We start from the raw sequence: 26,805 nt of genomic DNA on the forward strand, positions 1-26,805 counted from the left end.
GAACTACCTGTAAGCCAGATGCACAATGTGGTGTATGTGTCTGGAAATTTTTTGCAGTGGTTGGAGGCCCTGGCATGTGCATTATTTCTCTCTCTCTCTCTCTCTCTCTCTCTCTCTCCCTTTCACACACACACACACACACACACACACACGCACACAACACACACACAAAGAGAAATAAAACATTTTTTTCAAGTGAAATAGATGGACTGGAGAGATAGATGGCTTAACAGTTGAGGAACATGCCTATGAAGTGAGAGGACCTAGGTTTTGATGCCCCAGAACTCACTTAAGCCAAATGCACATGCAGTGGCTAGGGGCCCTGGACTGCACATTCTCTTTCTCTCTCCCTGTCTATCCCTCTCAAGTAAATAAATAAAATAAAATATTGAAAAATGAATTAAAAATTAAAATAGAGAGATGTTAGTGTGTTTGGCTCCTTTGGTTCAGACCAGGGGAAGTGCCCATGTGCTTGGTGTCTCTGTGCTCAGGGCCCGTGAGGTACAGGTGTGTTTGTAGCTTATGTACTAGGACTGAATAAGGTGTCACTTCCTTGAGACCTGTGAACTCAGACCCAGGGAGGATTGCCAGAGTATTTAAGGCCTGGCCCTAGATGGGTGAGGAGGTACTGATTAAGGGAGCTTGGGACTCCTGTAGGAGGAGGTTCTCACAACTTTCCCAACACCTCCTGCACTCAGGAATGCAAAGAACTGAAGAGATACACACAGTGCAGGAGCCAGAATCCACACTTCCATCCCTCCCCACACCACTCCACTCCCTCTAGAGCTCCCTTATACCCTGGGTTACCCTGCTTTGCCTTGTTGTTCCTCCCACCCCACCATTGCTGTGTGTGCCCCATCTGGTTCCCCATATTTTCTATCATGCCATGCTTCAGAGGGTCCCTTGCCACCTGTGAGTTACCTGCAAGCCATCACCTGCATGCTTGCCCTGGTGGGTCTCCCACATGCCCACCTCTCATACTCACCCCAAACGTATAGCTTCAGCAAATCTTTATGGCCGCAGCAGACTGTTTCCTGGCTACTCCTCACACCAACACCCCCATACTGACCAACCTGGCAGACTGGTCGGGGCTAGCCTTGGAGCCCAGTGATCCCCACACCTGTTACTACCCTTCTTCCTCCTAGAAACTACTTGAGACATTGCTTCTGCCACAGATAGGGAGCATGGGAATAGCTGGCAATCACCCACTAGGGGAACCAGTGAGTCCTCTTTAATCTTCTTAGCTGGGCGCAGCACCTGAGAAGAGGCCAGTGCTATGGCCTCTCTGAACCTTTCAGGCAAGGCACAGCTGTGATCCAGGGCAAAGAGATTCCAGACCACCAGCCCAGAGCTACTGTCATGCTTGCAACCTCCACAACCTACCCATCAGTGGATACAACAACATCCCCCTGCAATATGTTTCAAAACCTCTGAAGTTCCTGTAAGAGCAAGTACTTGCTTCCCTTTGATAAAATAAGATTTTATCCCCAGATGGGCACTGCAAACAAAAAAGAAAGAAAAAAAAAATAGAGATCTCCACCAAGGTTGCTGTGTTCCACAAGTCTCTCCAATGAAAATATGGGGAAGACAATAGAAATAGAGTGCAAAAATGAAAGCACAATAAGCTATGTGACACCCTGACCAAGCAAATCACTGAACTGGAAGCAAATCATCAACAAAACCAACAATTGCATAAATAAAATGCATCAGAATCATGTCTTAGAGCACACAGCTTTTTTCATTAGGCTTAATTAAATTGAAGAAACCCAGAGAGACCTCAGAAGAGAAGTAAATGAATGGAAGGTGAGTCAACAAATAGAGGATTTCAATAAGCAGCTGATTAAGCTTGATGAAGACATGATTAAATGCAGGAAGGAATTCCAAGGAGCATCAAGAAAACCAAACCATGACCTAAAGTTGAAACACTACAAAGGGGTGGATGTGCATCATATACATCAAATACTTTATATATGCATATAATAAGCTTAATATAATGTGTCTTGTAACATGAAATTCATGTGAATTTTTTTAATGCACACATGCCAATGATTATTAGGACAACCATTATTAGGTATTGTAAAAGTTTAGTATAAAGAATAAAGTATAAAGTACAAAGAATTCCTAGAAGTTAGTAAGGGTTCTATATAATAGCCAAATACTATCTGAATTTCTATAAATCAATATCAAATGTATTGTAATCATCTTTTGATTCTTATAATTTAATCAAAAAATATAAGTTATCAACAATTAAATCCAACACAAGCTGACTAAACCTTTATTTAGGAACATAATTTCCATTTCTTAAAATGCTGCCCAGGTGGATGGAGAGATATCTTAGTGGTTAAGGCACTTGCCTACCAAGCCTAATGACTCAGGTTTCGATCCCCAATACCCTTGTAAGCCAGATGCACAAGGTGGCACATGTGTCTGGAATTCATTTGCAGTGTCTGGGGGCCCTGGTGTGCCCCCCCCCACTTCCTTCTCTTTTTCTCTCTCTTTTAAATAAATAAATATTTTCTTAAAATGCTGCCCAAATAAATGAAGAACTATATGACAATTCTTACAGGAAGTTGATATCAAGAAGATTTTTATTTTCTATATTTTATCGACAATAAAATTCCAAAGAAATTGGGACAATTTTCTTCATAGATCATGTCAAACTGATTCTAAAATACATTTTCAACGACAAAAACAATTATAATGATAATGCTCCTGAATAAAAAAACAATGTTAACAATACTATAATAGAAAATAGTGCTACTATACTTATGATGGGTCAAATATTGTTCTAGGAGTTTTATAATTCCTCCAACAAGATTCTATCTTTGTTTTTCATCCTAGCTTGCAGTTGACAAACTGGGACCCAGAGAAATTACTTAATAACTAACATTTTGACAACCTAATATATTCATTCCTCAATTTACATGGGGATTGGTTCCAGAATACCCTATAGATACCAATAGCTGGATGCTCAAAGCATGTATGAAAATGACATAACATTTGATATATCACATGCCCAACCCTCCACATACTTTCAGTCATCTCTACATTATCTTTAATACACAATGCAATATAAATGATGATAAAATTGTTATTATGATGTAAGGAATAACAACACAGATCAGACCCAGGTTCAAAGTCACCCTAAGACTTGTGTCATGTTATATCCAAATACTTCCCCTGGAGCCACTACAACACTGAATCACTAGACTGGCCCATCCCCTATGTATAACACTGCAGAAACATCTGCATCAATCCAGCAATGCAGGCACTGCATGGTGTTATCAAACAGCACTAATTGATGGCTTCTCTAAGCCAACCTAGTGGTTACCTTTGCAAAAAAGCACTTTTCATTTGGTTTAACCACAACCCTCCATGCAGTTCTCTCACTCATGGTGCTATATTGGAAAAAACAGATTTTTATACACCTCAAGAGATCCAGAGTTTACAGCAGTGTACAGAATATGTATTGAAAATGTACGCATATATTGGAAAAGGCATAAACTTCATGCTTTCTACTATTCTAACTACTAATATATGTGGGGAACAACAGCAAAAACTCCAAAACAGGAGAATGAGAATATATCTTATTGAGAACTACAGAGGGTCAACTGATGAACAATGGTTATTAAACGTAAATTATAGACCTATATAATTTTACAATAAATGGCGCTATATTTAAAATATTCTACCCTAAAATATCTGAATGGCAATATTAAAATGACCAGAGGAAAAAATCTACTCATGCATTCCTGTATGTGATTGTTGTTAAGGTGAGACAGTAACAGTATAGAGAGTTGCTGGAAGCTGCCATGCAGGATGAGGGAGCTACAGAATCAAGAAGATCCACACTACTTCTGTGAAAAAATTTGATCTGAAGAACATCACTTTAAAAATAAGCATTTCTCAAAATGGAGAAGATGAACTTATCCAGGAACAGTGTGTCTTTAAAGGAAAAGATCACATAGCAATATCAATCTGAATGCAATAACTCCTTTGGTTTTCCACCTGGACAATAAAATACTGTTCTCAGAGACATGGGATAAGTCCAAATCTCCACAATAACCCCAATCATATTTAAGTTCTTCTACTTATTTATAACTTCCTACATATATTACCATTTCTAGCCTGGATCCATCCAAAGTTGTCCATTGATGAGACACTAGATTTTCAATGGGACAACTGTGGTATTCTGGATTCACTTACATCTGAACTTTTTAGAATGCTTTCCCAGTGCTTTGAGTCACTATTACTCAGTCATATTATTCAGCTAGAATTAACAATTCATATTGAAATGTAAGAATAGACACAGAATGTTTAATTACTTTTCTAAAGTCCTAGTACCCCCTCAGGCAATGAAACAGATTGTGTCAATACATTGTTCCTTCTATCTTAACATGGTAAAATGTCAATAGTATCCCATTACTTCAGCCGCCAATGACCAAAATGGCCAAGTATATTTTAGAGAAACTACTTAAACTCCTGATGCATTTATAAGCCTGACTACCTGCCAGTGTAAACACCAAACGGGAAACACGCCATGCTGATTGTGAATGAAATGGCAAAGCAGAAACTTGCAGTGCATGAGGAACTTGTGGGAGAATGCCTATAGTGAGCTATGGTCCTCTTTCTCTTTTTCTTTTTTCTACTATATATGACAATGAAACATTTATAAGACACCAGCCCCTCCCATTTCTAATCTGGAAAACAATTTTGAAACATAAATATTTGAAAGAATTTTCATAGTTATCTCTTACAACCTTTAAGATAATTCACTAGAGTTGAATTTTGTCCATGAAAACTTGGCGAAATTTGGTTACAGTCTGATACAGTCATAAACTAGTAACTATGGACTCTAAATATCTTGTTGGAATCTTTACTTCAGCCAGTTAATATTTGAGCTCACATACACTTTTTCAAGTAAACTTTTCTGAGCTCCAAATACTCAGTGATAAGTGTGAAATGCCAGTGCTTACACTATAAGTCATAATGTAGTAATTCAGCAAAAGCTAGAATCCAATGAGACAACTTAATTATATAAGTACTTCCCTGATACTGGTCATTATAATAATGGTTTGTTGTGTCACTAAATTTTGACACAATGGGAGAAATTTGGTGAAGTTGTCACTACTCTTAGAGTCAGTTCTGTAGGCATGAACCTAAAATGTTCACATGTTTCTAAAAAGACTACTTAATTGAATGGACTAAAAAATGCAAATGAGAAAAAGAAATAGACTGTGCGCAATACAAGGCTAAGAAACTCCAACAATTTCAGCACAATGATAAAAATAATATTTGGATGCTCGTATTCAAAATTTGGAGAGGGGAAAAAGTAGCCAAAGCAGGTGTTAGATTAAATTGGCTAGTAAATTTGAAGGAACAGATTAATCCATCCAAAATCCTATGAATAAGCAGGCAGCCAGAGTACATATGTGGAGAATCTTCTTATCTCTTTTTCACACAGAATCATTCTCTTTTATATTTCAAGGTTATTTAATGTAGTTTTTCAACAGTTACACACTCACACACACACACACACACACACACACACACACACACTCACACTCACATATATTTAAGACAGAGAGAGAGATTGGGGAGGGTGAGAGGTAGGGAGAGCAAGAAGGAGCAAGAATAGGAGCACCAGGCTCTCCAGCCACTGCAAACGAATTCAAGATTCATGTACCACCTTGTGTATCTGGCTTTACGTGGGTGCTGGGTAAATCAAGCCTAGGTCTTTCAGTTTTGTAAGCAAGCACTTTAACCACTGAGACATCTCTCCAGCTCTCTTACTTTGGATTTTAATTAAGAATTCAATGCATGAACATACTGTGATTTGATCATATTCCCTCCCTATTACCCTCTTTTATCTAACCCCTTTTTTCCCTATTCCATTGAACCTGCTCCTCTTTCCAAGTAGTCTTTATTCTGTTTGTCATAGTCTGTTTGTCCTACTCTGTCCTCTATATTTAAACATTGAAAGGGTCAATACTGAGCTCCTCTTATTTGCTGTTATCACAAGACACCACTCTGCCTCACATCTTATGGTGACTACAGAGTGCCTCCTTACATCATACAAATGTAAACAAATAATAAATACAGCCCTACTGTGATGAATTTCTCAACAATGACTAGTGAGAGAAAGTTTATAGAAAATGTTACTACTATTAGGAGAGTATGTACATTTCTTCTTAGTACTACCAATCATGATAGAATTCCCATGGCTAAATATGTTTTGAAACATAAATGTCTGAGCCTTTAATATTTTTAGAGCTTTACAAAGAAACAAGCTGAAGTCTCTATTGCATTCATAGTGTTCTGCTGCTGCAGGTCCTATTCTGGGAATGTAGAAGTTGGAGAAAATCAAATGATTTCAAGTATTTGTTATTTATTCTAGCAATCTTTTAAATATTTTATTTATCAACCCACTCTGCCTAAGAGATTAAAAAAATCTATAAATGTGTTTCCATTTGTAGCTGTGGCCAAGTTTATGGAACCAGAGCTGTCTTCCTCCCATTTAAAAATTTAAAATTCTGGAAAAAAATCTATTGAATGATACATTTCAGACTACAATCTTGAAAAAAAAAGAAAAGCATGAAAGTTGAAAGGTGATATCTCTGCTTCCAGGCACTTTAAAGGCCATAGCCCTGGGAATTCCAGCTCAAGCAGAGACAAGTGGAAGAGAAAATGGGTAAATCCAAGGAGCTACAGAGGATTGGACAATATGGAGAAGAGTGCACAGAATGGGAATGATATAGGAAAGGAACTCTAAACACTTAGTGGGGTTCCCTTGTGTCTTCTGCAGAATGAAGAGATGCCCGTGCATGTGTGATTCCCCCACTGAGAAAAATACTTTAGAAGTTAAAACTAAAACTTTTAGGTTTAAAAAAAAAAACAAAAACAAACAATAAGTATCAAATACAGTCTTTGCTACCTCAGGTTAGGCAGATGTCCTAACTAAGACAGAAAGTTCTAAACATAGAAGGAATATGAAGCTTCTTAAAATTAACATCTTTTTCCAGGTCTTTGACAAAATACATCACCCTTTAATAATTAAAATATTGGAGAGACAAGCAATGGAAGGAATGAATTTAAACATAATATGGGTTATTTATAATTCATCTAAGGCTCAAATAATAGTAAATGGAGAAAAACTTGAAGTCTTCCCATTAAGGTCTGGAACAAGACATGGGTGAACACTTTCACCACTGCTTTTCAACATCATTCTTCAAGTTTTAGACCAAGCAATAAGACATCTTTCAGGGCCCTGGAGAAATTGCAGAGGAAGCAAAATCATGAATACTGCTCTTCCTGCTAGCCTGACAAGCAGCCCCACGATGATGATGACAGACACATGGAATAATCAAAACCTATGAAAGCAGATATCCAAAGACTACAAATAATTAAGTACTAAATCAAGCTGTCAACAGGCCTTCTTTTGCTCAGGTAACATTGTGGAAGAGGGGACAGGAAAATTGTAAGAGCAGAGTATATAGGAATATCATGAAGCAAAGCCCCACTACGCCATGGGGACTGACAGACACCTTTGTGACCCCACAGTGATTAACATAACCCCACTAAAGAGAGGCCCCAGTTTTGTGGGAGTTGGTGGCAAGGGGATAATAGAGTATAATCTATTATAATATGTATATATACTTATTAATTTTTTATTTATATTTATTTGAGAGCAACATACAGAAAGGGAAAGAGGCAGAGAGAGAGAGAGGGGGAGAGAGAGAGAGAGAGGGAGAATGGGCACACTAGGGCCTCCAGCCACTGCAAATGAACTCCAGATGTGTGTACCCCTTCTGCATCTGGCTAACATAGGTCCAGGGGAATCAAGCCTTGATCATCATTTTCCCAGTGAATATCTTTGGGTAATCCCATGACTGAGTAACATCACTCCTACATATGGGAAAAATCAAAATCACCATGTAGAAACTAGTCTAATATGGTCATTGCAATTATTTTTATACTTACCAAAAATGCCTTGGAATAATGTTAAGCAAGGAAGTGAAAGATCTGTACAACAAAAACATAAAAACACTCAAAAAAGAAATTGAGGAGGACTTGAGAAAATAGAAAGACCTCCCATCCTCCTGGATATGCAGAATTAACATTGTGAAGATGACAATCCTACCAAAGGCAATATGCAGATTTAATGCAATTCCAATTAAAATCCCAACAGTGTTCTTCACAGAGATATAAAAAATGATCTCAAATTTCATATGGAAAGGCAGAAGGCCTCACATATCCAAACATATCCTCAACAAAAGAAATACCTCTGGAGGCATCAACATATCTGATCTAAAGTTATATTACAAAGCCATAGTAATAAAAACAGCATGGTACTGTCATGAAAACAGGAGTATAGACCAAAGGAATAGACTTGAGGACCTGGACTTAAAATTTGAGGAAAAATTGTTGAACCTGGTATAGATCATTTTCAGTGAACATACCCAATCACAGAAAAAAAAAATCGCCACATAGTCTCACTCATCTATAGCACCTAACCTGAATCTACCCAAGTGCTTTACATACCCAGAAAACATCTCATGGACTAGACAATAGGATGGGTGGGGAGGGAAAGAAGGGCAATGGAGGGGTGAGAAACAGAAATGTATGTCCAAATGGCAATGGTGCCATAAAATTCTACTTCCTAAAAGGCAGACCAAATAGCTGAACCTTCACCAGGCCCTTAGAGGGAACACCTGAGCCACAAGACACTGGAGAGGGTATGATGAAGAGTCTAACCTTAATCTTCTACATCTTCCTTCCCCCCTCCCTCTCCCTCTCCATCTCTCTCTCTCTCTTTTCTATAACTCTTGTATATTAGTTATCTTTTTCCTCCTTTGCACAGTGGGCACTGACCTGTAACTCCCAGTACCAGCTTGCGGCTATCATCCACAATGAGCTTTTGATTAGAGAGGCCTACAAGGTTTCCTAAAAGACAGACAGATTTCTGTCAGAGTACTTGATGACCCACCAAAGGTTAGTGGTAAGATCCTAATGCCGAAGACACCTTATGTGGTTGACATGTAAAATGGAATGGCATGGCTGGAATCCAGGAGAGAGTCAGCCCCCAGACAGTCAGCGTGTCTAGTGCCAGAAGGTGCTACATGGGCGACTGGGGGAAAATAACCAATATCTGTCCAAGCAACTCATAGTCTAACCTACTTAGCAGAAAATAACCTGTTGTGATGCCCACACAAGTGCAATAGTGGCACACAGCCATGGTGGGTATCCAACTGCTCTTGATTTGGCTCAGTGATCCTCTTAGTGGTAAGGGACCCATAGCTGGAGCTGGGAAACAAGTCAGAACCGTACCCAAACATAAGCCCACTCTCCATTATCAAGCTACCATTAATCATGGGCTACAAGAGGGCCTACACCTATTGAATTCTCTATTAAAAAAATAAGGGTTATCTCATTTGTCCTGGTGCTAGCCTACTCTCTGTTGGAGAATCTGCTTCTCTTTTTCAGATAGATGTAGACCCTAAGGAGAGAGCCACCCCATCATACCTCAAAAGGGCCCCAGCTGAACCTAAGAAAAACTGGCGAAACTAGGAAGGGTGCTGTTTACTTGATGAACTGGATACCAGCACAAGGGTGAAGGAGATCAACACAGAGAAAAATCAACTCCTACCAAATCAGAGAGCCAGAGCCCCAGAAGCCCCCAACACCTCATCACTGAAGCAGACCAAAAATGAACCCAACATGACTCCAGGAAATTTTGCAGAAGAAGGGGTGGAAAGAATGTCAGAGCCACATATTGGGTCATGAAATGCAGAGACATTTATCTTACCCATAGCTGTGGGCTAACTCCACAATGCATGACCCATATACCTCAACAAGGAGAAGACAAGGGGAGGGGTAGGTCACGGATGAGCCTAATAATGATACCAAACTGATTGTATTTGCTGACTACAAAACTAATTAATAAAAATAAATAAATTGATTGCCCCTGTTAAAAAATCATTTTCCCAATGAATATCTTTGGGTAATCCCATGACTTACTAACATCACTCCTACGTATGGGAAAAATCATAATCACCATGTAGAAACTAGTCTAATATTGTCATTGCAATTTTTTTTATACTTACCAAAACTCAGAACATAAATTTTCATCAAAAATGAAAGACTTTTCATGTATATCAATGAAGGAGAACACACTACTTATATGGGTAGCCACACGGATGAACTTCACAAGCATAGTGATCAGGAAAAACACAGTCCATGCTTTCTGGTGACATTTATATGAAATTTTGAGTCAGGTAAACAAATCTACACAATATAACATTTTTGACTTGGGTGGTCAGGAATATGCTTAACTTTGAAACAATGTAATATAAATTGGGTAATAAAATATTTTAAAATATCAATTGCAGTGGTTGTAACAAAGACGTGTGCAATAGTTATAATATAGGTTCTTAAATTAAACATTAGTAAAGATGATAGAAATAAATATGACAATGTGTAAAAATGTTTTAAACATATCCAAACTAGATTGAATCAACTTTTCACATCAATATATCTTTTAATATAATTTGAGGGTTTCAATATTTTTATATTTTGTAAGATGGTTTTTCGTCCTTGCATCCATTAAAACACTTTATCTTGAATAACTGCTATTTTCCTGTAGAGAAAACAATATAGTTATCAATACTACCAAATAATCACTCTGAATTAAGACATTCTTTTATATAATGCAATTTAAATCACACTGAGTATTATATAGATTATTGGTAAAAGTAATTAATGGCTAGAATAAAGGCAATTATAATTTCTGATGGATGAACTGATAGGAATATAGTAAGAATTGACCTGAACACTGTTCTTAAGCTAGAACAAAATTATAGAAATCCTAAATCCTCCATTGTGTTTCTAGTTGATTGTCACACACCACTGCACTTCTCAGTACTTTGTCTTCACTGGGGACTATATGGAAAGAGATTTGGTATTTATGATAGCTAGAAATATCTTTCAACACAAGCATGTATATGAAACAGTTTACTTTATGGGTATTCTTAAAGAAATATATTTGAAAGTGAAATTACTAAAATTGCATTTATGAATTACAAATAGAGAATAAAATATACCATTTTATGATACTAGCTTAAAATTTTTTTAAAAATGTTTTCAAATGTGAGACAGGCACTGCATCATGGTAATAGAAGCTCATGTATACTAGAAGTGTGTTCACTTTTCAGAGTTCCATAGGAACTGAATATGAAACACAGGCTTCATTCGGATAAACACATATTAGAAAATACCATAATATGTCTTTGAATATATCCCTGCTAATTGATATTGCATTAATGGCACATAGATTAACTTAGTAGGAGAGGAGCATGCAGATACTGATATATAATATCTTGCTTATATTTGAGGAAAATATCTTCACATATGTTTCTAAACATCCAAAACTCTCCAAGTATGAAAAAGCAAACCAGCAGTTGCTTTTCCTCCTTGTCCTCATGCTTGTGTTATGGGGTGATCATTTGAAACTTGCCTACACGTCTCCTCATATTTTCCTCTGTAATTCTAAATGATGTAATGTTTCTGTAAATAATATAACCAGTTATAGTAATACAACTTTTGCAACTCTCGCTTTTCCCTGATTTGTCACATTTAAACATGATCACTTTAGACATATTGTATTCTTCATTTTATGCCAGTGCCTTTGCCTACACATGCTGAAACTTTACCTTCCTTCAGTTTTGTGTAGGAAAATTTCCTTCCTAAAAATGATACATGCCCTCTTCTTGGTTCTCTTGTCTGTAGTTTGGCTCTAGTACCTGCCTGATATATTATAGTAAAAACATTTTAGTCATTTCCTGAAAAAAAATCTAATTTCTGTTGATATATTAGTTTGTGTCTGGAATGATATAAAATAAATTTCTTTTAGAATTGTGATGGCATAAGTACTCTCTTCTAACTTCCAGAATTTCAATTAACAATAAAATCCTACTTTTTTTTCATTCTACATTTAATGTATTAGGCACATTTCTCAAGCGCTCTCTCTCTCTCTCTCTCTCTCTCTCTCTCTCTCTCTCTCTTTCTGTGTGTGTGTGTGTGTGTGTGTGTGTGTGGTGTTTCATATATTATTTTTAGCATTGTAAACACCTATGAAAAAATACTGTGATACAGCCCTGTTAACTTTACTCATGTTGCTTCTGCTGCTTGTCTGCAATATATAAGTGCTCTCAGTAGTAAGGTGATGCATATACCAAAGTGCTGCCTAGTTCCCTCAGACACTAACAAACCTTCTGCTGGCCACTTATTTTAACCGTCGCAGTTCCAAAAAAATTTCTCCTTTGAAAATTTCAATTCCTATTACACATGAGGCACACAACTTCTGAATATTTATCTTCTTTTCTGGAATGCTGGTGCATGCAAAAGGTCTTTGCTGATTTTGTCAAGTTTTCTGTGAAGACCAAAAGGCTATCAGCCAATGAAGGCAATTTTAAAGTCACTTTAATTTATATACATATGCTTTCTTTTTCCTGATTTATTTCACAAATTGATAAAGAAACAAAATCAGGAGAGGAGATATCTGTATCTTATTTGTCAGGAAAGGAGATTAAGAAGTTCTTCACAAAAAACTAATTGACAACTTTTAAAGTTTTAAAAATCTGGAAATTCATTATATTCCTAGTTTTTTATCAGTGAAGGGTGAAAGACTGTTTTCAAGTAATTTTTTGCAACTTTTGAAAGGTCATGATTTGTTTCATTTTGTTCTTTTAATGTGATGAATTAAATTGATTGATTTTCAAATGTGAATCCAAGTTTGTATCCCAAACATCAGTTTGTTCTTATATAGTTTTTAAAATTTATTTGCAATACAAAGTCATATGTAATATTGGTCTGTAGTAACTATTTATCTTAACATTACTTTTGGTTTGGAGATCCCGTTAAAGTTTGTATTTCCTTTTCTTCAATTTTCGAGAATATCCTTTTGAACATATATTATCTTTGTACTATGGTGTATTGAGTCTAAATTTTCTTCTTTTTATTATATTGGATAGTAAGAATTTCTTAGAGATTTTGTTTCATAGAAACTTTTTAGACAAAGAATTAACTTCTCTAATAGCTACAGAACTATTGAGATTATATATCCTTAAGTTAGCTATAGTAGCTTTTGTCTTTCAAAAACTAGTCTGTGTGGAGTTAGAAGGGAAGAATTACATAGGAGCATGGAAAAACTTTAGGATGATTGATTTGTTAATTATTTTGCTTTTAGTAATGGATAAATGAACTTATATGCACATCAAAATTTCACAAATTACACAGTTTACAAAAATTGATCTATTTCATTTAAAGTGTCATGCTTGTTATTGTTTATATGCCCCCTAATTTGGCTAGATTGTATTAGCTTTATTGATTGATTTTTACCAAGGAACTGCTTTTTGCTTCATTCATTTTCTTTTCTTGTTTTTCCCCCCTTTCCAGCCATATCCCTTTTAATATTTATTTTTGAATTAATATATCCTTCATGTGCACAGCTCCCAAGGTCAATACCACTGTGATTGAATAAAACACTTTTTTAAAAAAAATTACTTATTTATTTGACAGAGAAAAAGAGGGAGAGAATGAATGGGCATGCCAGGGCCTCCAGCCACTGCTACTGAAAATTGTCAGATGTTTGCACAACTTTTTGTGTCCAGCTTCACATGAGTGGCTTATAAACTGAAACCAAGTCAGCAAACTTTGCTAACAAATATTTTCAACCATTAAGCCATTTTCCAAGCCCCTGATTCACATTTTGAAGGTAAAAGAATATATTTGGACATTACTTCTTTATCCAAATCAATAAGCTGTTTCTCAGTTCAATTGTGATGCTCTGAACATTTACATCTTCATTTCATGGGAATATTCACATGCCTGTCCAATTGTATCAAATTCATATTCATTTTTATTTGTCCTGACTAGTCTTAATTACTCTCTTTCTCATCTTCTGATATTACTTATCACTTTATCCATAAATGTTATACTTTAGGTTTTCTCCTGTTCTGTATCCTGATGTTTTGCATTTTACCTGTTGTTATAAGCCTCACAAACATTGTAGCTGTTATCATATACACAAGAAGTGCTATAGAAATTATCTTATCAGAAAATAAACATTGTATATTCATATATATGTGAGCATTTTGGTCTTCAGTATTCTGTGAAGATTTGTATCAAATGTCATTTTCTATCTAATTGAAGGCCTTCTTTTAAGGCTTTTTGGGTGCAGTTGAACTGTGTGTCTGAAAGTATATTTGATTTTTGTATTCAAAAATTTTTTTCATTAAGTCAATTTTTTATATTTAAACATAATAAACAAATTAAAATAATAAATTTAACTGCACAAAATAAAATAGTTTATGCTTCAAGTTATACTTCTATATAAATGGAAAGATAATAGAATGGGATACATTAATAAATCTCATATCTGATGAACATTTAGTATCCAAAATATAAAAATAATTCTTATGCAATCATGTGACAAAACACCAAGAAACACAGCTTAAAGATCAGCAAAGGACATAAATAGACATTTCTCTAAAGATCTAGAAATGTCAGTAAACAAAAATAGTAAACACCATTACACACCTAGGAAATGCCAAGCATTCTATAATATGATTTAAATATCGTCACTAGGAACAATAGCAATTATAAGGATAATTGTGGAGGACTTTAAGTCCTTATAGACTATAGGAGAAATTATCAACTAGTACATCTGCTATGGAGAATAATTTGGCATTTTCTAAAAAATTTAAATACATGGATCCTATGATATAGTTGTTTCATTTATACATATGAGACATGAAAATATCTTGTACATATTAGCATTACCCAGAATAATCAAAGTGGAAAAAATGCCAATCCATTGACAAATTCACTAATAAAACATGTAATTGAGCAATGAAGTATTACTGAGTCACAATAAAGAATAGAAGATTAATAATAAAATATGTATGAACCATGAAATTATGGTATGTGAATAAAATGGACATACATGGGCATATAAGATATAATAATTCCTTTAAAGATCTGTTCACAAACTGTAGGAGAAGAAAGTGGGTTAGCTGTTTCTAGAGGAGAAGGGAGGAACTGGGCAGTATATTGTTTCCTTGGGGAAAATGAAAATCAATATAATACGTATATATATAATATCTAGTGTGACAGTTTTATTCTTTTATTCCATTGAGGATTTTGTTCCTGTAAAATGACTTATTTCACAGGAAGTTTAATATTATCCTTATCTTTGTTTTTTTTTTTGTATATCAAATTTATTTTGTGGAAGGCTGCTATTTGGTTTTCTGTTTGTCACTGGCTTTGAGCAATTTGATTATGATGAGATGAGCCTTAATGTAGATTCCTTCATGTTTCTTGTATTTTAGGTTCATTGAGCATTTGGAATATGCAAATTCAGAGTATTAATCAACTTTGGACAGTTTTCAGCAGTTATTTTTCCTTCAAGCATTTCTTCATTTTTATAAATTTCTTCATTAACTCCCCATGTAATATTCTCCTTGATATTGACATTGCTTTCATAAGAACATCTATCTATCATCCATCTATCTATCTATCTATCTATCTATCTATCTATCTATCTATCTATCGTCTGTCTGCTATCTATCTATCAATCATCTATCTATCTATCATCTATTACATATGAATATATGGTTATAATATAGAATATTAACATAATATAAAGAAATTATGTCATGTTTATGAAAGACAAGACAATTGTATAAAACTAAATATCATATATATATGTAATTTTTATGTTTTATTTAGGTGTGTTCTTATTGTTCCATATCTAAGCTCACAGTGATTTCTTCTGCATTGTGTAATCTGTAGTTAAATCTTCTAGGTGTCATTCATATTTCAAACATTGAAGTTTTAAACTCTACAAATTTTTTCCATCTTTTGTATATATTCCAGGTTTTTACATAACTTTTGGTACATATGGAATACAGTTATTATATCTCTTTTGGTGTAATTGTCTGCTAATTTGAACATCTGGGTCAGTTCTGGGGCAGCTCTGTCTCATTGATCATTCTCATTATTGGCTGAATTTTCTCACTCTCTGGCATGCCTGTGATCTTTAACTGGATGCCAGATAATTATGAATCTTACATTGTTGGGTGAAGGAACTTTTGTATATCTATAAATTTTCTGAAGTTTTGTTCTCAGAAGCAGTTATGTTACTTGAATATAGTTATGTTTTTTGAGTTACTGCTTTTATGGTCATAGGTACATGCATAACAGTCTATGGTGAATTATTATTGAGGCAAGAATTCTGTGAAGTACTCTATCCAGTTCCCTGTGAATTATGTTTATTCAGTCTGATTAGTGTGAATAGGGCATAATTCCTAGCTCTATGACAGCTGCAAACATCGTTCCCTCAAATGCTGTCAAATGGCTGTTCCATGGCCATGAATAATAATTTCCATTGCTCATGCTTATAATACATTACTATAATTATTATTAAATTTTACTTATACCTATTATATTTTGTAATGCTTTTATTTACTTGAATTTTGTATAAGTTAATATTATATAATATGGACTTAGTCCATTCATGTGGCTTTAACAAACTAGCTGACCCAAGAAAATTCACAAAGATCAGGAATGTAGTTTTTGCAGTTATGGAAGTGGAGAAGTCCAAGATCAAAGTCACCAAAAGATTTTGTATCTGGTAAGAGCTAGTTTGTTTCCAAAATGGCACCTGTGATGTAGAACCTTGTTGTTGGTTGAGCCCTTGCTGCTAGTGGGCCTCTAGTTGCTGTGGAGTCTTGTTGCTGGTATAGCTCTTGCTTCTGGAGGGTCTCTTATAGCCCCTCTATCCAAAGGCCCTCCATTTAGAATCTTCATCTTCTTAGGTTTAAATTCCAAAATGTGAGTATTGCTGTGACACGTTCAAAATGAAATCAAATCATCAGTTTTCTATAATACTTCTTTCACCCACTGTTACAATTGAGAAATATAGCCTTCTTATTACCTATGGCACCCATTTATTCATTATTTTAAAGCTCCATATTGTAATTTATTCATCTGTTCAATTACTGGAATTGATACTCTATTACCTATTATATTTCTATGAATATTTTAGTACAGGTCTCTTGGTAAATATTTCTGCAGATTTATGTTGCATATATTCTAAGGATGAGTATTTTGCATATGTTAAATTGTGACTATTTCCAAGGATGTGCTAAATTACTGTATCTGCTTATAGTTGTTGATATTTTACGAACAACTGCAATGTGTGTTAATAAACATTTTGAGGTATTATGCTAGGAATGTATTGCTATCCCATTTCCCACTGTGCTTTGAATTTATTGATTTACTTAATGACTATTGTGGATAAAAACTTTTCACATTCTTATTGGTTACTCTGCTATTATCTTTGGTGATCTAGCTAGTAAACTGCAGATTATTCTATTGTGTGTTCTTTTTCATAATAACTTGACAGCAATGATTTTCATTTTGGTTTTGTTTTGTTTTATAGTACAAGAGATTGAACACATGACCTTGCTTTTGCTAGCTGTCATTGAGTTACATACCCATTCCTTTTGTATTTTTATTTTGAGACTGAATCTCACTAAATTACCCAGTCTTCCCAATGGTGATCAGTTGTCCATAACGTTGCTATAGCTGGAATTAAATACATGTGCTACCACCCTTGGCTTGAAGGAAATTATGCATCTTTGAGACAGCTATATTCATTAAATTTTCTGCTGAATTTGCTTTGTCCTTTTATTCTGAGGAATGGAAAATTTTATTTTAACCTTATTAAAGTTTTCTTTTTAAAGTAATGCCTTAAGAACTGCTTTCCTACTTGGATGATGGTTTTATATTATATTTGACTTACACTTACAGATCTATACTTCAACTAAAATTTATTTCTATATGTGCTGTGAGATAGGGATCAAAATTCATGGTTGATCCATATGGATATCTAATTGGCACAATTTCACTGAACTCATCTCTTGTTTCTTCTACTATGTTGTGGTGCCACCTTGACCTTGGACACGAATTGTTTTCACATATTTTGCTTCCCTTCCTTTTGTGCTTTAGTGCTGCCCATGTTCTTGCTCTATCAATAGTCATTTAATACTTGAACTTCAGAGTAATGCTTATGATGTGGTAAAGCAAGCTATCCCATCTGGTTCTTCATCACAAATATGTTAATTAATTTTGGCCTTTGTGTTTCTTCATTGATTTTAGGATTATTTTGAAAAAAAGTATCTAAAATTTAATTGCAAATGTATTGCATCTATAGATCAACTCAAGTGTTTATATCTTTATACTATTTCATTTTCCATCTCTTACATAGGAAGAAGAGTACACTTGTCTCTTAATGTGGGTATTCTTAAATAGTTTGTTACTTATGTGACAGTCTTCTGTTAGATTGATTTCTGTGAGTTGAAAGTAGTGATAATACTTGAGAGATATTTTCCTGAAGTTTTATTATCTCATTATCTTGGTGTATTTAGAAATGCATTTTATTTTTAACCTGAATCCCATCCAAAGTCCCACTACTTCTTACTGCTGAATTATTTCTATGGAGTTCTCTCTCACTGTTTGGTTATTTTCCTCAGTATGGGCTATGCCTTCATGCTTCTGTAGGTATTTGGCTTGCCTTTAGTTAATATTAAGTGATGTGAATTTTATATGATTCATAGCTGCTTACTTTATGTTTCAATTATTTGCACCTATGTACCTATCACCACTCAGTACCTCTGGTTCTTTACATACTGTAATAAACCTTGTTTTTAAAATGTTTCCAAAATTAAAACCTCACTTCTTCAGTACCACTTTGAGATTTCTGCAATTTCTCTCTGTGTTCTACACCAATACATGCCTTCTCAACCACATTATATATAGCCAGTAGAACATATGCATGTGTGCGAGATACATTATCCTGATAGGAGCAATCAATCACAATCATAATTGGCAACCATGTACTTAGCACATATGACAAGCCAGGTGGCAAAAATGGAATATCTCTAATTTTCTCAGTCTTTTTGAAACTAAAGAATTTCACTATCATTTCATAGGTGAGAAAACCAAGTGCTTTAAATCTCTCATTTGTATAAGCCATGTCTTATATGAAGAAAGGGTAAAGTGTTAATTCATATCTGCTTAGCTTCTAAACTATACTCTGCAACATATGCTGCCCACCTGTCGAGTACACATTATGTTATGAACGATGCCATTTTAAGCCTTTTTCAACTGGACTGTAAGCTTTTTGAGGTCTTTTAGATCTTTTACTTTCTCTGAGCACAACTTCCCTCAAGCATACAATAAATATTGATCAACTGGTTGGATTTTATGTAACCATTCCTTCCAGTAAGAATAGGCAGGTAGCAGAAGTGTATTCAACATGGATAGGCAGTGAAGCTTTTTTGATCCAAAATTATGCTCAGTGGACAATGGTCCATTGATGAGAGAAAATAGCTCTAGAAAAATGAGCAAGTCACAATGAGATCATTTTCTTCTTGACAATATCCTCAGTTCAGTAATACCTGGACATTATGCTTTACTGATATTCTCTGAAAAGTCAGGCAATAGTAGGTCATCTGTAAGGCTGTTTCAAAATGATTTCTGTGAGCTTTCAGTCTTCACTTTCGCCACAAAATAGAGGCATCTACCAAATAGCAGGACAATTCAGGAGTGAAGTAAAATAAAAAGAAAAAAAAAACTTCTCTACTTCATCCCCCTATACTAAGCTACCTCAATAAAAAGAATAAAAGAATTTTGATTAAAGAACAAAATTATGACCTGGAATGTTCTGTCTATTTTATATGCTTGATCTATAGTCATTCTGTAATTGTTCAAACCCTTCATTTACTTTAGTTGAGGAGACCTGGTATTTTCATTATGGAGTACAAGCTCTTCCATTCCTAGCAGACTGGATTAAAGAGATTAGATAAAATACAAATGAAATGGACATAAATCCAGAGAAGGAATAGTTATCCTAAGACAATCCCTGTTTTTCATTTGATTTGGAAACGGGTATAATGATTCATAGATACTTGTCATAGAAGCCTTTTGACAGAGGGCCTGTGTGTGCATGTTCCAGGAAAGTCACCACCTGAAACACGTGAACAATGCTAGTTAAATACAGCCACCTAGTTCACCCAAGACTTGACAGATAAGCATACTTGTCAAAAAAAAAAAAAAACACTTCTATGGCATTCATCTTAAAATGGAAACAAAAATAATTTTGTTTGATTATTTCAGCTTTAGTATACTAAAGAGTTGCATTTAATTGTATTAGGCATATTCAACCATGAAACTCCAAGTGAACCTTAACAATTTCTTAGTGCTGACTGTGTATTCACTGACTATGTGTTCACTTATTTGTCTGCTCCTTAAATTATGTGTTTATTTTGTTATCGAGCTGACTTTTATGCATAATTTCAATCAGTAGTTGTCTTGCTTCATAATCTTTAAAATTAGATCCTCATATTGCTATTTTATCCATACTGTAAACAAACAAAAGTATCTCCATTAGTGAAAATCAATAAATATTTCTTTTGCAGTATAAGATTCCATGACTCACTAAAAAGGAAATTTTGGAACCCAGAGAGCTTGCTTTTTCCATGCAAATAGTAAATACCAGTGAATTCTCAGGTCACTTTCTTGTTATGTCCAGAACCTGTGTGTAATTAAAAGAATACATGACATAGATCAGTTTACGGAGAATTAGAAATTAGCCATGAAAGTATAAATAATAAAGTTCTCAATTTAAGGAAAATCTATAAAAAAGACCAAACTTATTTTTTAAATTATTATAAAATAGCTTACAACTCAATAGTAGCTTCTATCTCACCATTTTAAGCTCTGCTTTGAAGATTTCTTGTAAGCTAGGTGGGCATATTAGTGACATTTATGCAAGATATAAATTAGAATTTCAAAAAGATCATTCTACCTAGCTGGACTTTGACCACCATACAGTAATGGTAATCTTACTTACTATTAATTCATCTTACTATCCCAGATATGCCTGCCATTTGGATAGCTTCTGCTGTATGGTTTTGTTCTTAAAAAGAACATGAAATCAAGTGACAATAAACCCTGGTGTGATAAGACACTGAATCTGCCTCAGGATGGCTTATTGGATCTGTTTCCATGTTTGTTTTCTGGATCCAGTGGCTGATTCAGTTTCTCATCATGCTTTGACCCCATTTCCAGACTGTTCGTGGTAGCTGAAAAGAAAGGCCCTGCAGTGGGTAATTAAGTCTGCAGAGGTAGTGCTGCTTACTCCTCGGTGCAACAGATAATCAGAGTGCTGCTGCTCAAGTGGAAAATGCAGAAATTAATGATCCTATATAACACAGATTAGGGCTTTCATTTTAAAAACTATCAGTGCAGAAGAACAAAGGTGGTAAAGCAGCATGATCTTTGGAATTCCAATGTATAGTAAGGACAGCAAATTTTATAAAAGGTTTCTGAGTATGAGACTAATCAAAATTCCCCTTCTGTTTTAGGGTGATTGATTAGTTCAGAACTCAAGTATGTTATTGCCCCATTGCATCTTTGAAAAGGCACAATTAGACACATTTGTCCATGTCCTTTCACTTGTAAACATGTCCTTGTGCTCATTCAGATCAAATGGGGAAAGTAAAAGCAATGAGCACACTAAACATCTCATGGTAGGTACTTAATAAACAGTACCATGTTTGAATTAAAGGTTTCTTCCTTGCAAAGTAATTGCAGAGCAATATGCCAGAGGCACAAAAATAGAATGCAAGTTTGAAATACTTGGAAAAATACATGCTCCTATAAAGATCTCTACATGCAGCTTCCAAAAGAATTTAGTGATGCAGTCCTCAGTGCATATATACTTCTGGTATCATTCATTAACATCATCAGTTTTATCAATGATCATATGAACAGATTTTTGTTCTTTCTTAAATTATTTAGATGATTCTATTATGTATTTGCTATGTTTGTTCATTGTTAGAGATAATTTTGTTATTTCTCATTTGTTATCACTAACAAATTGGTTAATCTACTCCACAATTCATTAAAAGTTACTTTCCTCTTGCTATCACATAAGAACCCAAGAAAATCAATTTCAGAGAGAAAAGACTTATTTTGGTGCATTAATTTTGAGATTTCAGTTGAAAAATCCCAGACTTGATAGAACATAACTGCAGGGAACATATAGTGTGGACTAGGATGCAGAAAGCAAGTGAATAAGGGTATGAATACTAGATATAGCCCTCAAAATGACCCGTCCCCTTTGGTTAGGTTCACCCTCCTAAATTTCACCTTGCAATAGCCCATCAAATTATAAATTTAGCAATGCTGAGAAGTATCTTTGCCCAGTGTTTGCCTAGAGCCCCACCTTTGACATTGCTGTAGTTGGTGACAGAATCTTCAACCTATGAGTTTTGGAGGAGTAACTCTGCTGCAAATCATCACACTTTGTAAGACAATTATAGCTCCTACATTACACATGAAGAAATTTAGACAGAGGATAAAGATTGCAATACTATTTTTCCTGCATGGAGCCAGTCCACATGTGTAAAAAGGTATATGTTATTCTTTAACTCATATCCAGTGAGTCTTGGATCTGAAAGTATAGTCACAGCACTCCTGACCATGATCCAGAATGAAAGCATTGTGCCCCATTGGCAGTTGGGAAAGGCATTTGGCGTGTTGATCTGGCACAATACTTAGCCTGTATTAGGAAAATCACTAACACATGAAGACAACATTTGTTGGGCATTGGTAACCGTTCTAATCTATTTGTAAAATATGCTGCACAACATTGTTTTCTAAACAGAGAAAACTGGAGCTTTGGCATGTATTTGCCATCAGAGTACTGTGATTTTCATCAAAAAAGGAAAAAAAAAAAAAAAACTTGCTCTAAAGTGAGCCCAGGGTTATCATAATGAACTCTTGCTAAATTCTTATACTTTTCAGTTCAATTTTCCCATTCACTAAGACTCAGTCAAGAGTCAAGTGCTTATTCATCATAACAAGTCTGTTAGGTTTAAATAGCATCTTGCCTCCCAAGTTATATTCACTAACTACAATGTCATGATTATTGACAGCAACGCTAACCAGCCCTGAGCACCTTGTGACTCATCACACTATCATTGTGGGGTTTATACTGTTTGTCCAACCCAATTGATTCCTCCCCTTGCCTATAAATTATGCAGGCTGGTTTTACTTCTTCTAGAATTGCTGAAAGCAAATAAAATATTCTGCAGCTATTTTTAACCAGAATATGGCAGGTGAAAATGGAATATTTCAGCCATTAGACTTGCTAGGCTCTCGGCATGTGCCTTTTCTTGCCATATTGACAGGAAGTGAGGAGCTTGACCTGTGAGTATGATGAAAATTAAGAGAGGAAACTCAGAGATCGAGGCACCAGCAATTAGGATCTAGGTTCCTGTTTGAGATACGTAAAATACTTTATTAGGTTTGGATTATAGCTTTTACATTCTTGAACATGTTTTAATAAACATGATCCTAGGTCCCTTATTCATTAGTAAATGCAAGCATGTAAAGTGGGTGCTCTTCCAAGTTACACCAAAGACCTGCAGCAGAAGGGCTCTATGTTTACTGAAAGAGCCCAGAGCTAGTACTGCCATTAGGCAGGACAGTAGCTGATAATCTCAAAGTTAAAGGATTAGGGATAAAAATATTCTTATTTTACTCTTTTCACTGACAAGGCTATTAATCTCTTCTAAGATGAACTTTAGGATCATTTACTTAATTTCACAAAGTAAGTACTGAAAGTGAAAAGATGAATTTCTGTGCTGGAGTCACTGGCTTGTTTCAAAGATGGTAAGCCAGGATTTTTGCTTTGATACCCAAGGGTTTCTACAGGCATACCTGATGAACTCTATATTATATGTAAATATGAATAAATAATTAAACATGTAAAATGACCAGGAAGTCCATTTATCAAGTCAGTGAAAAAACCAGGATCCTACTGTCCAGTTGGAAAAATGGACAGGCACAAGTAAAAATGAATTGAAGCAGCAGGACACAAAGTCAATGCTAGGCATTGTTGGTACTTTTCATTGATCTTCACTCACCTATGTAATGTCTACAAAAAATCAGCTAAGCTACTCTTTGTGATTTTTGTAATTTGTCCTGAGTTAACTTTGAATTTTATTATTATATCTTCTTCCCCTTTAATTTCCTTCTTTCATTCACCCAGTAGACTTAAGTTAAACATGCATAGTCTATATTTTCTTTATCATTTCTCTCTTTTTTAAGCTTCATACCTGACAAAGTTTCTGGATTTTTCTTTATTTGACTCAGTGAAATGACACTCTAGAAAGGACTCAGAATCCAGGCCTTCATATCTATGCATGGGATAGGAAAAAAAAAAATCCTAGTTTTATTATATAATCAAACATAATATAAATCAGTATAATTAAAAGACTTTGGTATTGAACTATGAATGTACATTTCAGAATAATTAGATCATACTGATGTTACTATTTTATAAGAATTAGTTATGTAATGAAATTATCATAATACATCAATATGGAAGAAATGGTATTCAATAAAGTGTTTCAAAATACCTAGAATGGAACATGGGGGTGACATTTATGACCATAATGTTATCCTGAATTACAAAATGAATCACATATGTATTAAATAATTAAATGAAAATGCATTACATTGTAGAAAAGAGCAAAGTTAGTAATGGGACACTTATAAAACTTTTTTGTTTTTGTTTATGTTTTTCAAGGTAGGATTTCACTCTAGCCCAGACTGACCTAGAATTCACCATGTAGTCTTAGGCTGGCCTTGAAGTCACAGTAATCATCCTACCTTTGCCTGCATTGTGCTGGGATAAAAGGTGTGTGCACCACACCCAGTTTTATAAAACTGTTGAAGGTTTATTGTGAACTAATAATGAATCAAAAAATAGAAATAAAAAGAAAAATGACAAGCTTGATACATATTAGTATTTGTGTTAGCTTCAGTCTTACAAATTTCTATGTGTTGCCTCATTTGATATCCAATACCATATAAAAGAAAACCAAATTATTATTCCTATTTTATAAATGAGATACTTATGTTATGAAAATGTCAAGTAATTTGCCTAAGGATCCATATTTAATTTCAGAGTCCATATACCTCCCTATTGATTCCAAACCATGTAAGTTTAAGCCTCACATTGGATGGAAATATTTGACATTTTTAGTTTAAACAGTTGATTTAACAAATTAAAGGTATAGATTGAAGAAATATGAGCAAAAGAAAGAATGAGGAAAAGATAAGTTGTAAATGTTAAAAGTGTTATTAATTTAGTAAGAAATATACAAAACCTTCAGCCAAGTTAACATATACATTAAAATAAAAGTCAACAACAAAGATGGAAAACTATTAATAAAATATTTTAATCATTGAATTAATTATTTAATATTTTGAGGGCATTATGGAACTGATAATTCACCCATTCCTCTAAGAAAGTTATATGGCTATATATAAAGTTTACAACAGTGTTCCAAAGATATGTATCAGAAAACATGGACATATATCAGGAAAAGGACATATAGGTCAGGCTTTCTAATATTCCAACTACAAATACATATGGGAAGAACAATGCAAATTCTGAAAATAGGGACAAGAGACCAAAACCTAATGGTCAATTGCTGAGCTATTTTTGTTAACCATGAATTGTATATCTATTTAATTTTAAAGTAAAATGATAACTCATTTAAAATATTCTACCCTAAAAGAACAAAGCTACCAACTTACGGATGTTGATAAATGTTGTCATCCTTTATCATGACATGGCTTCCCCCTACCCCACCATACACACACCTATTACTTCTAAGTGAGGCTCCACAACCCTTTACCAGTTTTTGAAGAAATCAGTGAAGGGTTTGTTTACTTTCCCTTTTCATAATTTTCTTGCCATGTCTATTTGGAACCTGTAGATTCTACAAAATAACACAGCAGAGAGCAAAGGGAACAGCAGGCAGTGTACTGAGAAGTCCTATTCCAAGTAATTAAGACCCTGGACACAGAATGGCAATAGGAAGAGACCAAGTGCTGGGGCAGTTTGTAGAATTATGGGTTTTCATAAACTCCATTGCGTCAGTGTAAGCAATCCAGGTAAGGAGGTTAGGAGAAAATTATACCTCATAAAACATGGGATAAATGTTTGCTGATGCTGGAAATTGTTCAAGGAGCAGAATGTATCAAGGTGTCCTCCAGCCAAGATGCTGACAAGGAGATTTACGGTGCACCCAAATGTATATTGAATATACCTCAGATAAGCACTGTATAGTAGTGATGGACCACTTTCCATGAAAAAGTAATAAGCCTTGAATAACAAGAAAAGATAATAGCAGCTCTTTTTAAAAAATCTTCAAAACAAGGAAAATGACATACTATCATAAAATCCAACTGTACCACTGAGATTCAGGGTGATGGGCAAGAGAGTGATCTAAGATAGTACAATGTCAAGCAGCAGAGCAGTTTTCCCTTCCATCTTCTGAAATTCTGATTATAACAAATTATGTACTTTGCATGCATCTTAAAAGAAAAGAAATTAATCTGGCCAGGAAGAGAGATACACTGAATGTGAGTTTTGCTATTTTAAAATAAAACAAAACACATAAAATTCATATCTTTGGTATGGGAAAAGCACAGTCTCTCCTGCCATCACTTAGAAACATGAAGCCTTCCAATGGTCAGACCCACATGCATCCAGAGACTTCAAATTCAATTCTATCTTCTAGGAAAATCTCAGATTACCTACACTTCTACTAAAGAGGACCATGGCAGCTTCTGATATGACCCAACTCCGCTATTCATCTC

Source organism: Jaculus jaculus, chromosome 2 (genome assembly GCF_020740685.1).
Source record: "Jaculus jaculus isolate mJacJac1 chromosome 2, mJacJac1.mat.Y.cur, whole genome shotgun sequence".
NCBI lineage: Eukaryota > Metazoa > Chordata > Mammalia > Rodentia > Dipodidae > Jaculus > Jaculus jaculus.